This window comes from Bombus impatiens, unplaced genomic scaffold (genome assembly GCF_000188095.3).
Source record: "Bombus impatiens unplaced genomic scaffold, BIMP_2.2 scf_0107, whole genome shotgun sequence".
NCBI classification, from domain to species: domain Eukaryota; kingdom Metazoa; phylum Arthropoda; class Insecta; order Hymenoptera; family Apidae; genus Bombus; species Bombus impatiens.
Genome location: NT_176526.1, coordinates 170,007 through 183,288, shown reverse-complemented (window position 1 = coordinate 183,288; position 13,282 = coordinate 170,007). Strand labels below are relative to the sequence as shown.

Below are 13,282 nucleotides of genomic sequence, written 5' to 3'. Positions count from 1 at the left end.
AGTATGTTATCATCCAGATTGCAATCAGCGGACGTGCATTTCTGTCGGAATTAGTGTAACTCAAACGAAGACAAGTAGGAATGAAAGTAAATTACCCTTGCACAATTTGAAGTATGTACTTAGGTAGAGCAAGGACAATTTCGGAACTTCATGGTCACATTTATCGAGTATTTTCAATCTGAAACAACGTAATAACTAGATTGCGCACATTTATGAACATTCATATTTTTATAAATACGATTAAAGAACTCTAATCTAAATAGAAAATTGTCCTTTCACCTACCAACAATATTATCAAGAATATAGTATTTTAGGTATCTCATATTTTTATCTTTTTTATATTATTTTTCTATATCACGCGCATTCGGTGCATTCTTACAGCTTTAAGTTTCTTTTCAATTTCTCATAAATACATCAAAATCCGCAATATAATAATAACGCCTAACACTGTCACTTTTTTTAAGTATTTACAAAGATTACTTTGTCGTAACGTTTCGACGTTTGCATTAAAGAAACATGAGACTACCTATTTCTTTCACCCTCGACCGATCTGAACGAAAGTTACATTCTTCGTCTCTGTCGTGGAATTTATAAGTCATCGGGCAAAGCTCCTCCAATTCTCCAATTTCTTCTCTCTTCTCGATGATCTCCTGCTGGAAGTAGTGCAGGCACCTGAACAGGTAGAGAACGCGTAGAAACATCGATTCTTGTTCTCGATACGATCATCGACACCTGTCAGCCTCGCGGACGCTGTATTATCATCGTCTGACTTTCTTTCATAAATCATTTTCTTTCTCGAAGGTACTCGGCTCTACACGGTGTCTAAAAGTAAATATTCGCGCGTTTTGAACGTAATAATTGGATAAACTGTCGGAAATGACACGTTGAAAAAATATAATGGAAGTTGGTGTTGATTTTGTGGCGCGATTATCGTCATTATGAGGCCCGAAGGTCTTCATATTGTTCCCCATAGTAGCTGTTTATTCTGCTGGAACGATTGTCGGTCGTATTATAGTAATCTCGAGAACGGGGACGTGTCGGATTAACATAGAAAATTCGTAAATTGTGAGAATTAGAGCTTCGCGAAATACGGTTTGATTGTTATTTAAAAGAATGAGATATCACGTATGAAGATGAAAAATGTCATAAGTCACATATTTTGTGTTTCGCAAGCACGCAATTTTAAAATCCCCTACGGTTAGCAATCAATTTTCTATTAGCGATTTCTCTTTCTTTCTTCGATTTTGGTTTTATATTAATTTGACTTTGGCTATCAACTTATTTTATACTAGCAGCTTTCACTTGGTTTCGGTATTAAATTCTAATTTCACTCTCATTCAGTTTTACCTCACCAATTTGATTTTGTGTTACGTTTTGTTTGGCTCGTTTTGGCTGTGTTGCCATTAATTTTTTAATTCAGATTAAATTGTAGTGTTGTCTGTTATTTAATGCAATTGGCAATTAAACTCCACGTTTCGGCTAACCTGTTACGCGCAGGAGTACTGGCACGGGAGAGGATTAAAGTTGGTGAAAATAAATGTTCGCTTAATCCTATTATATTATTATAAATAATTATATTAAATATTATATATATTATATTAAATATTCTTCACAAAAAATGTTTTTGTTTATTCGTATTCTAATTGGATATTGACAGAATTGTCGTTGAAATTTCAAATACTCGAAGTTACAATCGTTCGCAATACGTTTTCACTCTTATTAATTACAAGATTTTAATTTGATAGATTTTCAATAATTTACAAATTAACAAATGCAAACACGTCGATTAACAAGACTAAGAAGAACTGGGAACTAATCACACAGAACTGAGGAATTAACTACTCTGAACTAAGGAATTATCTCTCTCTCCTCTATGTCGCTACGCTTATTTATATTTTGGTCTACCGTGGAGGGGTCGTCGTGTGACGGGTTATTCCGTGGAGGTTGTGAGGCTCGAATTTGCTTTCTATACAAATTGTTAAAATTTATTTAAATTTCAAATTGGAACGCTCACTCGCGCTATTGGTAGTTTTAGTCTACGTTACGGCGCGTGCGCAGCGCGGGACCTGACATTGATTATCAATTTATTTCATACTATCAGCTTTCACTTGGTATTATGTAAATTACTTCGATTTTACCTAACAACTAATTTTAACTATTTTACCAGCTTTGTTTTCGGTATGAAATTCGATTTTGATTCTTGATCAGCATTATGTTATCAACTCCTTTGTCTTTCTTTGATTTTCTCTATTAAATGTATATACGTGTAATATCGTGAACAAACTGCCTAAGAAATATCTGGTGAACCATGAACAATGTTGCGAGAAAGCCCAAGTGCCGACAGGCCAAAAGGGTCGGGAAACTTGAATCCACCAAGCGGCCCATCAATATGTTGTCTGTTTCTCGGTCGAATAGTTACGCGGAAGAAGGCGTTCGTGGTGGGGGTATGAGAAAAGGCAAAGGGATGCTTAAGGGGAAAGACGAATTAATCGGCAGTCGTTAACTAAGAGTCGAGTTGTGAGGAGTCGAGAGTTAACTTGGCAAGTTGTTACGAATTGCAAACTATTAGTTTTCAGTTGTGAATTATCTATCTAGTTGTATTAGTTGCAACACATTACTGTATTTAGTCAAATAACCATCGTTTCCTGTTTGATTCATTGTAAATAGATGCATCTATCGATAATCTTATCGTTTAGGATAAAAATCATTGGAAACTTTAATTTTTAATATTTCTGAATAAATAACGTATATCCTTTTTATATAAAGGATTAAAGGATATATACGTATATCCTTTTTACTTTCCTCTACTTCTCCAACTTGATAGATTTATGATCTACTTTTAAATCACACGTATGTCTTTGTATCTAATAAGGTTTCCAACTCAGCTACGTAAGCACATTTAACTTACTGCTTCCTTGTAGCTGACAGGCGTGGCACGAATTAAAAAAAAAGAAGAAAGAAAATTAGAAAATCAACAAAAATCATCTACCATTCTATTCCCATTCGATCGTATAATAAGCAATCGTTGCACATAGTATGGAGCTTAGTATACAGCTATAAGTAACAACGTGGCCTTTGTACGTCTGCTAAATAGCCGGATAGAGCATTTTCTCCGGTCAGAAGAGTTGGATGGCTTCCTGCTTCGTTCTTCCTTATCTCTAAATCGTAAATTGCTATCCTGGCTAATTATAGAGTCAGAAATTTGTATTAGAAGGGCATTAATCTCTCCTCTTACTTTGTAACGTGAAACTCGCATCTCGCCGGCGAAATGATCTTAATGGACGTTAATGAAACTCGTCCAGCATTCGTTTGTTGCGTGTCACATGCTATTCAGGTGTAATTTCTCCGGTCTGAACGTTTCGTTACGTAAATTAGAACGTATTAGTTACTCGATCCTCTCGCGAGGCTTCGTTTCGTGCTTCGTTCCACCGGTTTATCTTTCAACACTGTCCAAAAATCTCCTACAAAAGATACAAAATACCGCGATATTATCGTACACATTCTCCTACGATCAGTTTCTTTCCCCACTTTGCATACGTATTGTATATATATGTAGATGTGCTTGTATTTATGATTTGTCAATTTCTTTTAGTAATTTTCTCGTAGATCTCTGTTGGACGAACAATATTTAAGGATAGAAAATTATTAAAATGAACATTCCTCTTAATAATTTTTTCTTTAATAAAAACTCCATGTAAACTTAACTTAGACTCAACTGAAAGTTCTCAAAGGGATTCGTAGATAGAAAATGGAGCTTTACTGGTTCGATCGAGTCGATTGTCACGTAGGAGACACAAGAAATCACGAAAATGATAGATCGCTGGTGATTTAGTGACATCAATCCGCATCAACACCACGAGATGTCTACACATCTTTGGCGCGTACCCTCAATAGCCTTAAGAACCCACCATGGGTCTTGGCATTTTCATAGTTAAGGTCCTTCAGACCAAACAAGTATCTTTTATTTTAAGTGCCCCTTTATATTTATTATTTACTACGGATTGACACGGGAAAGTTAGTTTTTCTCACGTTCGGTATCTTCCATTAGCAACTTTCTCTCGGGGGCGACTAAAACCCTTCCTGGTCCATCAACCTTCTTATTATCCAATCGGAAGCGGTGTCTACTGCCTTCACTTTCCTAACCAAAATTGTCATCAACAAATCCGATGGTCCCTTGTTCTTAGACACACCCACCCCTATTTTTCCTCCGCCACAACATCGTCACTAAACTTACTTATTCTCTACCCTTAGAATAGTCAACATATGTTTACCGGTTTCTACCTTTAGACCAGTCGCGTACTTGATTTATACGTACGCGTCAGTGTATATTCAATTGTGACTATTAAGTGAAAAATAAAGCCTAATAGAAAAGAAAGTTAATGGTTGTGTTTCGGCTCAACCTTGTTTTTATCATATAACCCTCAAGTTTACGTGACAATCTCCTCGAGTCGCAGTTCGAACGTTTCACAAATAAGTTGAAAAAATTGAACTTTGTATATGATAATAAATCTTACTATGCAAATCCAACAGAATGACGGTTCAAAGTTATTGAGATATGTATAATTTTATGCGCTAGACTAGGTTAGGCGCGTAGTAGTAATGTATGCAAATATCAGTGTGTGGAAGTATGTGTGTGCGCGGCGTCTCGAAAACAAATGAATGTAAACTGTTCAGTCAGTCAACAGTCGGTCAACACTCGGTCAACAGTCGGCTATGGAAGGAAGTGCTGAGACGCGTGCGAGTGTGTATCGATGAATATCTTTGAAATCGCTTATCAAATAAATATATAACTATTCTAATATAAATTCCAAGTGTAAATTTAGTGTTCCTATACCATTATTTCGGCTATTAAGATCCAAAATTCTCAACAAAAGTGTTACAAGAGACTGGGCCGAGCGCGTATTTTGGAGCGTTTTCATACTGAGGTGTTAGTTCCTTTGGAGGGGTTGTCATCTGGTTATCTCTGAAGCGCCTATTCCGTTACCATTTGGTTATTGTTTCGATGGCTGTGGTATGCAGGATGTCTATTCTATCCTATTACTGTTTCTGAGCGGGTGGTCTTCTTGAGCGTGTGACACAATCGTAGGTCGTCTGTTTGGTAGATTTTTTACAATCAATTTTCATTGAGAATTATAAGTAAATTACTTTGGCGTGGTACTGTAACTTGGATTGTAAGAGTTTATAGTATGTTTGATTCTAGTTGAATCTAATGCTTCAATCTAAAGGGTATTGTCTTTTAGTCTGCGGATCTGATCCATCGTGTCAAGTAATTGGGTAACTAATGAGTTTTGGTGGTCGTTAACTCTTATATTATATCTGTTACTGAATTTCGATATTTCTTCTTTAACCGTGGGTATCTTAAAGTCGCGATGTATTGTTTCATTGGTAACATACCAAGATGCATCTATTAAGGATCTTAGAGTTTTTGATTGGAATCGTTGGAGAATTTCTATGTTGGAATTACTCGCTGTTCCCCATAGTTGGATCCCATAGATCCAAACAGGTTTTAATATGGCTTTATATATTATTATTTTACTCTACGTGTTTAAGTTGGAGCGTCTGCCAATGAGCCAGTAGAATTTTTTTAGTTTTAATTTCAGTTATTTGGATTTATCTACGATGTGCTATTTCCATATCATTCTTCTATCCAGAATCATGCCCAGATATCTGACTGTATCTTGTAGGTCATCTGTAACAATAAAATCAATAACTGTCCGTGTAGAAACGATACATCCGATAACGAGGACATCTGAGATCGCAATGAAACCTTTTTCTTGTTGATCCGCCCTAGCAAAAGGTTAGTCTGGAATATTCAATTTCTAATAATTGTCGTGAAAAGTAATTATCTCACGTGTGCACTTGGAACGTGCGATTCGTCGTTTCTTCGAAACGTGACTTATTTCTACCACACGACGCACAATAGAGTTTTACGTCATAAATTTCCATTGAGATTATTTCGCGAAACTCAATAATTGAACTCAAAAGCAAGACAGATCGTGTCCGTTTCCTGTGCGCTTATCGGTAATTTCTGAAATGTAATGAACGTACGTGATACGTACGATATCTTAGAAACGAAATTTTATTATTAGAATTTTATTTGCGATAGGGACGAGACGATGAACAATCGGAAGTTCGAATTTGCAGTGCAAATCGGCGTGCGGCTTCTCAGCGAGTCAATTGCGAATTGCATGGGAACGTGATACGATAACGTAATATGATAACGTGAAGATTATACGGCGAGGAAAATTGCAAACGAAGACTACTCGGGAAAGTTATGATAGGAAGTTCATTTTTGTTGATCTTTTTTCTGTTTCTTGTTTCATTTAGCGGATATCCGAAAAGGACTATTTTAAATTTATTTTTAAAGAGACCCGATAATTTCACAGTGTTTTATAAGAAACGACTAATAACAATCTTAGTTATGTCGGTTTGACGTAATTAATATTCATTTGTATAATCGACGTTCTTAATATTCTCTCGAGGTTTAAAGGCGCGATAAAAACACATCGTTTAGTTTCAAAATCAAACGAAAATTCATATATTTTCGACGTGCAGCTAGTTGACAACGTGTATATAGGTACTTTCGTTAACTGTTGGAAACCAGCATTTTTGCGTTAACTTGTTTCAGAACCTCTAATTACCTTGTTATATGAGGCGCGTACTGTATAACGAATTTAAAAATTGCTCTTCGACAAACGATAGGAAATGTGACTTATCGCTAAAATGCGGATTTTTATGCAAATTGGTTTCTCACCATCCTAGTGGAACAAATGGAATCTAATTGAAGAAATTTATTTCATTCGCACAAATATTATAACAAATACTTTACATATATATATATAATACGCAGTAGTAGTAGTATGTAGAATCGTATATATATATTTGTATATATATCGTATATATAATATATATTTTACTTTATTATATATATAATAAATATTTCATACGATTCTGCATACTATATATATGTATATATATATATATATGTGTGTAAAGTATTTGTTATAATATTCGTGCGAATGAAATAAATTTCTTAATAAATATTTTATATTCTCTATATATTTTATTTTATTATATATATATAATAAATATTTCGTACGACTCTGCATACTACGCGCCTTGTTGCGCATTTAAAATTTCCCATAGATGGATGAAAATCCGCAGTCTTGTTGCGTTTTTCACCCCATGGCGTGGTCTTGAAATGTTTCGAACCGAATCGTGACGGAGATCGTGATCGCATCCATAGAAAGTCTGCCTACGCTCTCGTGTAAATGCGTGTAAGCTGGGAAGGAAGTATCAAACTAGATAAGCGCAGCAACGTTCATTACTTCCGTCTAGCGTGGATGCTGCGCGTTATATTCGTTCGTCCGCTGTGAGATTCGTGAATTGGTCCCTTTCTAACGCATTCACGCAATCAGCCTGATGAATAGACACGCCTTCCCAGCATTTTTTACCCTGCCACTTCCTCCCTTGTTTCTACGAAGCCAGTCGGCACTCGCAAACAAACGCGCGATAAAAGGAACAAAGTGTAGAGTGGCGAGGACGAAGAAAACAGAGAAGGACTTCTTCGAACAAAATCTCTAAACGGAGGACTTCTTCGAACAAAAGTATCGTACACTGCGGACTGATAGATTTTACTTTTTTATTTTCTATGTTTTTACGAGGTTGGTGTATACGTCGCTGTTTTGAAGTTTGAATTTGCCGCGCCAATATCGCACATTCAATTCTGTCATATTTGTTAATTTGTTAATTACGTTGATTATCAACTATATCAAAGAGGAAGAAATTTTCGAGAAATCGGTACGTTCGATGTTAGGAAGATTTATAGTGAGAATGTGACGCTTCGTTGTCGTGACATTGACGCATAATCAGAATATTCGTGCGATCTTCTTACGTGAACCGTAAATGTAGAAAAAGCGTGACGAAGGTTTCTGGAAACGTAAGATTATAATTTAGGGAAGGTTAAAGACGTTTCCTGTTCCATTTAAGTAATTCCTTGATACGTAAATTATTTTTAAGAGATTCGTTAAAATTTTAGCAGCTCCGTTCTAAAACTTTTCAAATTCTAAAATTGGTCGTTCGTGCAAGTCTCTAGAATCAAACATACTATGAACTCTCATAATCCAAGTTACAGTACCACGCCAAAATAATTTACTTATAATTCTCAATGAGAGTTGATCGTAAAAAGTCTACCAAATAAAAAAAAAAGAAAGAAAAAAATTCGTGCAAGTCTGAAACAACGAAAGAAGTCTTTGAAAAGGTCTGTCGAACGATATAAATATCATTTTGATTAAATGTACGATATTTTCAAGCAGCTACGAGCAATAAAAATTGTATTATACAAAACTGCATTTAACGCGCACCGATCTATAATCCTAATAACAACCAGACATCGATTTGACATAAATACGTCTTAAAATATAAACTGTTACCTATGTCTTCCGTTTTATTTGATTTTCTTATCTAAAAAGTCTTATGTAATATATATAAAATGTTTCAGTTTTATACGACCAATTTCACCAGTTTATTTTATGAATAAAAGCAAGAAAATAATGTATAATTATTTACAAAGAGGTCTTAGCGATCTCGACGATAGTTGGATATGTCGTAGAAATTAATATTTGCTACAACTTTTTCCTATACATATAATCCACGCTCGGTCTCAGTTTTCGAGATATTCATGAAAACAATTTGGACATTTTTACTTCGATGTGCGTCGAATGTCGCTTATGTTTTGGTTCGACTTATCGCAAGCACGATTATGTTACATGCGCTGATCACGATGAGTTTGTAATCTCACGTTTCAGTTTGTAAACACACTGGCAGAGTGCACGCGCGAGAAACAGAGAGAGAAGATTTTTAGTCATGTATAATAGATTTTATGTCCGGAATAGACCATCGTGTTTGACCATCAAGTTCTTTTTAATTTGGATGGAAATGCAAAATTTGCAAGTCAAACTTGGCATAAATCGATTGAAATCAGATCGAAAGTTATTTAATTGTTAGCTAGTTTGATGATCTGTATCGAGTTAGGTTTTAGTTAGTACAGTGGCTTTAATCCGGCCAACATTCCCTATGGCGATAAACTTGACTAAAAATAGTCTCTTACCTTCTTCGAACTCATCGTGGCCTGAGCGTATAGGTAGATACGACACGGAAGAAAGTTGCTGGTTTACTAAATTCTCTCGAAGAGCTCGGCAAGATTGCATTCCTCTTTCTCATCTGCCTGTGTTTAAGTATCGAAACGTGAGACGATATATAAACTCATGGCGGCTCATGCCGGTCATAAAAATAAACATATTTCCATAAATATGTCTCAGAAACTAAGGCCAATCAGTGATTATATGCGCAAAAAAGAGTTGTCTAAAATGTTGATTTCTGCAATATATATAAAAATCATGGAAATCGCTGAGCCATTCTGCAAATATTTGCCAAAAGATGTTAATTATCCATATCTCATCCACCTCAGCGATATCTTTGAATACGTTGTCGAGCACGTGATTCTGAACAACTTTCTCTCATACGTACAACTGCCGCTCGTTGTTTGTCTCCGAAATATTCGCAAAATATTACCGTTACCCCAACAGTGAATTTTGCCTGTAATTCTGCTTGTCCGTGACGACGTATGCGTTAGAATTGGTTACCTTACGGTTAGTATTCGCCTCACGCGGTCGGATAAAGTTACACCTAACTCAAACCTAATTCTCATCTTTTGTTTATGGTTTACATAAGTTTGGATTAGGTGTGATTTTATCGGGTCGCCTCACGCAACCAACACAAGCACGCAAGCACGATACAGGCAGAATTCGTTGTAGTGGTATATGTACACCCGTTCTTCGATTCAGGCGGCACTTTTTTTACACGAGTCCCTTTTTTGCGCCGTAAATTATAACAATTTGCACGGTAGTTTTCACGCGTGATCTTAATTTACGCGACCAGAAAATATATTTTCCTGGAAGTTTTAAATGTAACAAGTGTATACGGTAACTTATTCGAGAATGTTGAAACGCGTCAGATAAGGCCGTATAAGATAAGGGTAAAAGTACATTACGTTGCACTAGTCATCATATGTATACGTATTTAGTATATATATTTATAATTATAATAATATGTATAATTATAATATATATGTAATATCGTTTATCTCGAGATAATTCAGGTGATCGATTCTGAAGTCTGAAAATCGAGTTTATTGTGAAAATACTTAAATGAAATACAGGAGTAAACAGCAATTAATAACAGTAATAATTAAATAAACAACGACCAATTAATAACAGTAAACAATAAATAACAAGTTCTGTGCAATGTCTACCTGAAAATCGAGAATCGATTTTCAACGTCCTGAGCTACCGATCTTTCTCCGTCAGTCTTCAATGTTTTAAATAATTACTCTTTTCTCTGTGATCTTGTCTATCTCTGATGTTGCTCTCTGTCCGTCCGTTTGGGAAATGAGTGTTTCTCAAAATGGCTGTACGTAAAACAAAGAAAGTCGCTCTGTCCGTGAAACAAAAGAAGTCATGCTGTCCGTAAACCGTGAGAGACCCTATCACACTTGAACTATGCAGTTTACATATATAATTATAATTATAATATATATACAGTGTGGTTGGTAACTGGTGGTACAAGCGGAAAGGGGGCGATTCTACGCGAAAAAAGAAGTCGAAAATATAGAAAAAAAAATGATTTTTTATTTTTTTTTAATTTTTCCATCGAGATAACGATCTACAGCGAGATCCGTTATAACGAGACGCGATTAAGTGCACGCGTACCGAGCGAAGATTCAAAGTCGATTTTCTCGAAAACGAAGCCTCGAACGAAAAATTTTTATTTTATATTTTCGACTTCTTTTTTCACGCAGAATCACCCACTTTCCGCTTGTACCACTCTATATATATATAGTTGTTTTGCGAATACCTAGGAAACTACAGTCAACCGACGGTTATATGTAAGGAAAAAGTTGTTGAAAATGTTGGTTTCTACGATATAGCGAAAAATTATTGAAATCAGTGAGGCGGGTGGGGGTATCCATAATCACCAAAGCGTTGTACAAACATAGGACTGCAGACGCTTTATGAAAAAGTTATAACAGAGGACGAATGTAGTTATGGAAGACGGATTGGTCGTGTAGGGGACGTGTTTGGCCCACGAGATCACCGGATCTCATACTGTCAGACTTTTATTTATGGGGAATAGTAAACGGGACAGTATATCGCGCAAAAATTGACTGGAGAAGAGAACCGGTCCAAAGAATTTGCGATGTACTCAGCGATCTGAAGCAGAATGAGCATGAAATTGGGAACTCGGGAAGATATCAAGCATAAAATCGAAACGGGTACTTGCAAATGGAAGCATAAGGAGCTGACCCAAAAACGGTTAGTTTTCGTGTTTCTTATGTAACTTCGTCGTTATAAAGCGCCTGTGGACTTACATATAGTTTATATAACATCCTTTTCTTGTTTCTCCTGACAAAGAACAAGCTGGTGAAATTCGATCGTTCGAAAGATTTAAGAGACACTAGTCAAAGTGTTTTTCTGTTACGGCTCGGCTTAAGGAAAAGTTACGGATACGCCCTTTTCTCTTGACGCGGCTGGATTAGCGAGACGAAAAGCGTAATTGGAAAAACTCGGAACGAAGGAAAGCGAAGAATCACGGAGGAAACGCGCAAAGTGGGGCGAGTCGCGTCGAGCGGTTTCGAGACCGAACGAAAGTGGACGATCGCGGCACAGTGGCAGGTGGTGCGAGCAGCTTCGAAGCGCGCGGCGATCAGTTCGAATTGAGCGTTTCGCGACGAAGCAACGAGAGCAGCGGCCGCGGTTTCATCTTTCTGTTGTGTGTTTGGTGTGTTTTGTTCCCGATTATACGCGACGTCGACGATGACACGCCGGTGCTCTATAACGTGCAGGTGAAACGTTCATACGAGAGGAAACCGTGTTCTACCAGTCACACTTCCGGTCTATCTATCTGGTGAATTCTGAGGATTTGACGCGGCGATTTTCCGAAACGACCGACGACTCACGTGGGGACAACTTTTCGATAAGAAGGTCCTGATCGACGTGCAAAAAGGTTCGGAATATCTTGTTACGATATATCGAAGAAGCACATTTCATATTTAAGGGGAATGTTACATAATTAATATAGAGAGCGTGGATTTTTATGCGAGTTCCTTCCTTTTTTCTTTTTTTTCTTTTTTTTTAGGATATAATCGAAAGAGTAGAACTTTAGCGGAAAATTGTTTTATTTGCCAAGTATTATAGAAAACGCTGTACTTTGGATATTTTATATATTAGGTTGTTCCAAAAGTTTCTTTCGTTTTATAAGGAAATAATAGATGCTCAGCATCTTTTGTTTTATATTATTTTATTGAATTATGTACGATCCATTTAGTTCAATTTTTATTTTTACGGTCGTACATAATCTAATAAAATAATATAAAACAAAATGTTGTGCATTTGTTATCTCCTTGTAAAATGAAAGAAACTTTTGGGACAATCTGATATTTTACATGTTCCGAAGCTTCGGACAAATTTCTAAAGTGGTCCAAATATTCTCTATTTCAAATATTAGGCAATATTCTTTATTCCAAATATATATGTATATATATTTATATTATATTTATATATATTATTATTTATAATATATATACTATCTGTGTATATATGCATATTTTATATCTCCCGAATATTCGAGAACTTATTCTAAAGCTCTAAATTTCCTTCATATCCTATATCAATAAATATTAAAAAACTTAATCCAAAACCCAGAATAAATTTTTGCAGAAATTCCCAAATACACGAACAAAGCATAGCGTATTTTCCAAATATTCAAAAGTCGGAAAAATTTTCTACAGCGCCGCAAGATCCTTCCAATCCTTCGCAAGAGCGTTTTTCTACCCTTCCAAAAATTTTATTTGAAAATTTAGAATTTCCCCCGATTAAAGATTTCCCACGAGGTCCCAGAATTTTTTATCGCTTCTGGAAACTTCCCAGAATTTTCTATCACGGTCTCGAAGCTTCTCAGCATTTTTTATCGCGTCTCGAAGCTTCCCAGAATTTTCTATCGCATCCCGAAGCTTCCCAGAATTTTCTATCGCATCCCGAAGCTTCCCAGAATTTTCTGTCGCGTCTCGAAGCTTCGCAGAATTTTCCATCGCGTCTCGAAGCTTCACAGAATTTTCCATCGTTCTCCAAACGCCCGGCAGAACGTCGCAAAGTTCTCAGTGAATTTTCCTCCAAGCGCACCTTGCCGTTCGTACCAACGTTTTTCTATAGAAGACAGGCGGCCC

General features: G+C 36.3%; 1 protein-coding gene and 1 long non-coding RNA gene across 2 annotated transcripts in view; one reads left to right on the top strand and one right to left on the bottom strand.

The window, feature by feature from the left end:
• Positions 1-2,338: 2,338 nt before the first annotated feature.
• LOC112212091 overlaps positions 2,339-13,282 on the bottom strand; it is an 18,673-nt gene continuing 7,729 nt past the window's right edge. Inside the window, exons 3-4 of the long non-coding RNA XR_002945878.2 lie at positions 5,897-5,902; positions 2,339-2,536 (exon numbers count right to left, since the gene is read on the bottom strand). This is a non-coding gene — a long non-coding RNA (uncharacterized LOC112212091). The remainder of the gene's footprint in view (positions 2,537-5,896; positions 5,903-13,282) is intronic.
• Positions 11,723-13,282, top strand: part of LOC100745402 (patched domain-containing protein 3) — a 39,952-nt gene continuing 38,392 nt past the window's right edge. The window contains exon 1 of the mRNA XM_012380812.3: positions 11,723-12,063. The gene's annotated coding sequence lies outside the window, so the exon portion shown is untranslated. The remainder of the gene's footprint in view (positions 12,064-13,282) is intronic.